This window comes from Phyllostomus hastatus, unplaced genomic scaffold (assembly GCF_019186645.2).
Source record: "Phyllostomus hastatus isolate PE091 unplaced genomic scaffold, TTU_PhHast_1.1 phas_scaffold_385, whole genome shotgun sequence".
NCBI lineage: Eukaryota > Metazoa > Chordata > Mammalia > Chiroptera > Phyllostomidae > Phyllostomus > Phyllostomus hastatus.
In genome coordinates this window covers 4,468,159-4,472,570 of record NW_025334026.1, presented here as the reverse complement: position 1 = coordinate 4,472,570, position 4,412 = coordinate 4,468,159, and the positions used below count along the sequence as shown (strand labels likewise).

Below are 4,412 nucleotides of genomic sequence, written 5' to 3'. Positions count from 1 at the left end.
GCTTCAGTGGGAAAATGGAAAAGCTGCCTAAGGAATAAAACTGAGTCTAGACTCTAAAAGCAAGACGTGGAGCAAATTGATTCTTGGCAGGAACACTCCTGCTGCCCAGAGCTTGGGGACTTGCTGTGACGAACGCTGCAGGTGAGGAGACATAGCAATGTGTCCCTTCTTCCTTCGTCTCAGGAAGAAGGTCTCAATTTTTTAAGGAGTTGGGAGTCTCTCTGTTTCAAGGGAAGCTGGGCTCTGCCCAGTTTCAGGGGTAAAGCTTGATCAGTCTGAGCCAGGATTGGCAAACCATGGTGGCTAAACCCAGACCACCACCTGGTTTTATGTGGCCCAGGAGCTGAAAACGGCTCTTACATTTTTAAGTGTTGAGAAAATATCAAAATTATAATAATATTTCCTAACATGTAAAAATTATATGAATTTCAAATCTCCAGACATAGGCTCACTCATGTACGTATCACCTGTGGCTGCTTCCCCACCATGGCAGCAGAGTTAAGTAGTTGCTGCCAAGGCTGGATGGTTACAAGGCTGGAATATGTACCACCTGGCTCTCTACAGGTAAAGATCCCTGGTCTCTGGTCCATCAGAATCACCTGGAGGCCTTATTCAAACATGGGTTGTGGAGAGAGAATGTGGAAGCCTGCCAGGAGTGACGCATGGCGGTCCATAAGTTTGCCCGAGACAGCAGCCCTGGAGGAGGAAAGAGCATTGTCTGTACCCTTGGGGGCCAGGCCTGACAGGCCCCTAGGCATGGGGCAGAGTGACAACACAGACCAGTTTTTAGTAACAGAGAGCGGCGGGACCATCACCCTCCACAAGGTGGGGGCAATAGGAGCGGAGGGCCCTCACTGCCACCTCTCCCATTGCTGAGTGTGGAGCTGGAGCCTTGGGTTTCTCGTGGCTTTGGTGAAAGATCATGGACTGACCGTGGACTGACCGTGGACTGACCGTGGACTGAAAGAAGGCAAGCAGAAAGTCGTCTTGGCTTCTCCGGGTCGCTGAACGAAGTCTGGGATGTGACGTGGTTGTTTTCCTAAAGAGGGGAATATTTCCGAGTTGCAAGTGTCTCATCTAAGTCCACAAGGGCAAGACTCCGAAAGAAAAGGAAACCTGCCCTTTTGCTTCGAATCTCCCTGAGATGGCCTTGCGAACACCCCTCCTCGGTCCCTGTCACCCCAGTCACCCACCAAGGGTTTCAGTGAGATTGTCTTTAAGAAGCTAGATAATCTACTTTGAAGTTTTGGGAACAGGTTGCAAACAGTTCCCTATACTGTTTACTTGTTTTGACTCTTCTGAGGACACTGTTGCTTTTTACCTGGGCTGTCTAGTGGCCTTAAATTTTGCAATGGCTGCACAGGATTGCAGTGGCTGGTTGGGACTGGCATGATGGCAGGATCCCAGCTATTCCTCCTTAAGTTCCCACACCCCTGTTCAAAGGCATAGTGGAATCAATTTTGTAAATGCACTACTGTTAATATTTTCATTTTAACTATTTTTAAAAGTCCTTAAAAAATTTAATTGTGGTAAAATACACATAACATAAAAGTTACTATCTTAACCATCTCTTTAAAGCATACAGTTCAGGATACTGAGTACACGTGCCTCATTGGGCAGCCATCACCACCATCCACCTCCAGAGATCTTCCCTCCTGCAAAACCGGAACTCCGTCCCCAGTGCACAGTGACTCCCCACCCCCCAACCCCCCCGGCAGCCGCTGTCTGCTCTGAGTGGAAGCATACAGCATGTCTTCTGTGACTACTTGTACTTTTAATTAGGGAATTTATTGAATACTATCATTTTAATTGTAAATTTAATTGTTTTGTAGTCAGAAATTGACTTTTTGAATATTGTATGTTATCTTCAGTTTGCTAGGTTTCTGATCAGAAACCCTGGGGAGCTAGCTGGTCAGTGAAACAAGGTCAAATCATAACATGTCCAGCTGTGCACAACTTTCAGTCTGGAGAGCATATTGTTGTACCCGATAACAGGGTTTGAGATTATGGAATAATGGAGATGTAAATCTGGATGTAGTATTTAAAGCTATGTTGTTGCCTGACATATAGAGGATGCATTCAATACAAAGGATGTGCAGGGAAGGGGCCACTCGTGGTCTGCAGGCCAGGCCTGCAGAGTCCCAGCAGAAAACGGGAGCTCTTACCTCTGATGAAGAAGTGATTATGCAGACAAAGTTTTTCATGGTATCTAGGCATCCTGTTTTAATCTTTCTCACTGAAAGGCATGGATATTACTTTGCTTATGTACAAATGTTTAATCATGTGCCCTAAGCAAATACACACTCGTACTTGAGCAAGAAGAAAAACCTGTTATACAGAGTTGTACTGCAACTTTGGGTCAGAAATCCATCTCTTTGATGTCATTAAGCTCTGATGGATGTATGCATGAAACCTGGATACCAATACATCTGAGTGACTCATAAAAAATGGAAGTCAGAGGGGAATTAGATCTCTGCTGCTCAAGACTGTCGTGTCTGGAAATGTTCAAAACGGCGTTGCACTCACTGTCCTGGATCAAGATCACACAGCAGTCGTGGGACCACCCCTACCAGCTTCTAGGAAATGCCTCTCCATAGGTAACACAAAATTGCAAACACTACTAATTTCGAAAGAATTACTACAAGGGACCAGTGGTCCACTCTGGTATTATGGGGAAAATTTGTTTATGCTACATGGAAAATTACTTTCTTTCTTTTCTAAACCTTCACCCAAGGACATGCTTATTGATTTTAGAGAGAGGGGAAGAGAAGAAGAAATAAAAGGAAGAGAAACATTGATGTGAGAGACAAACATTGATTGGTTGCCTTTTCATAGGCGCCCTGAACCTGTGACCTGGGCTTGCACCCTGACTAGGAATCGAACCTGCAACCTTTGGTTTGCAGGATGATGCCCAACTGAGCCACACTGGCCAGGACTACATGGAAAATTTCTAAGTATGATTCCATGCAAGTGTGAAGTGTCATCACTAGCAGGTGCTCTTGGAAAAGTCACACACAGTCAAGATCCAGGCACTCATGCTGTGCCTCATTTTGTAAACTGGGAAACCTCACAGGGGTACAGACTAGAATCCCAGAACTCAGAGCCATCAAAGAGAATTTTAAGGAGAAGAAAAAGTGAAGCAAGTGTATAGTCAGAGGTTCCAGCATCCAAACAACTTTCATCAACCAGAAAGAAAGATTGAGAAAAGACACTGAAGTACACCTACGTAAATTTTGGGCTATTAAGCAGACACCTGACTTTCATACAATTATTAGAGACACAGTATTAGGACTTCTGGGAAGATGCGCAACGGAAACATCATGTTGCCCCTGGAGCTCTCTGATGCAGCTGATAAAAACGCATGGGCTTCCTTACAGCTTGTGCCCTGGCGTAATGGAGGTTGCCTTAGAAAAGACAGATGTGCAGATGTTACAGCTCTGTCTGCAGCAGTTCCCCGACATTCCTGGAGCAGTTGCCCGTGCCTGCTTAAAAATGTTCTTGGCCATCAGTGATGACAGGCTTCAAGGAACAGATGTCAATATGGAGCGATGCTGTGCAAGGGGAGAAAATGGAAGAGCAAACTGAATTTCCTCAAAACGGCCTCAACCCTAAAGAAGGGAACCGCGATAAAGAGTTCAACAAAAAGCCTCAGGACACGACAGAGGAAACGCTGCCTGTGCTGTCACACCAAAAAGAGAGGCTCTATTAAACGCAATTCTTGGTTCAGCACAGAGTGGCATGTTTCCCCGGCCTCACTTGGAAGACACCCCAGCCCCATGTATCACTGTGTTTCCCCAGTATTTGTGCTTCCTTTATCCAAAGCGCAGTGGACATGCTACTGTGGCTCCTCCGGGACTGCCCCTCCAGCCCTGAGCGGGTCGTGGCTTGGACAGGCCTACTTCTAGAGGCTGACTTTGCTGTTGTGGTAACCATACCAGAAGCAAAAGGGCTACTGTTAAGTCTGTACAAGTTCCCGAAATCTCAGCTATGCATTTGATCTGAGCTCAACAACACTGAAGTTTTTGCGAGCTACAGAAATTAAATCAAGAGAAGAATAATGGAGAATTATATTCAGCTGAAGTGCTGGAACTCTTCTGATATGACCACAGGGGTTCTATGAAGCTCTTTTAAAAGTGAATTCTTCCTACTTATCCAAGCAAGAGGAATGTTTTGTTTGTGACTGCCTCTCAGTGATCAAAGAAAAGGGTCAGAAGTGCCTAGTCCATCAATTATTCATGCTCTTAGGTTGGACTACAGGTTCCATGTTGGTGGGGACAGGTTCTGAAACTTTTTAAAAATATGCAACTGAGCTAATTTTAAGTAAACTTATTTGTGATGCTTTAAAAAAAATAGATTGTGGGCCCTGCCCCAGAGTTTCTGATATAGTAGGTCTAGGGTGGGGTCCAAGAATT

At 45.2% G+C, this 4,412-nt stretch overlaps 1 pseudogene; it reads left to right on the top strand.

Annotated features, from left to right (window-relative positions):
• The first annotated feature begins 636 nt into the window (after positions 1-636).
• Positions 637-4,098, top strand: LOC123806280 (annotated as a pseudogene).
• Positions 4,099-4,412: the final 314 nt, after the last annotated feature.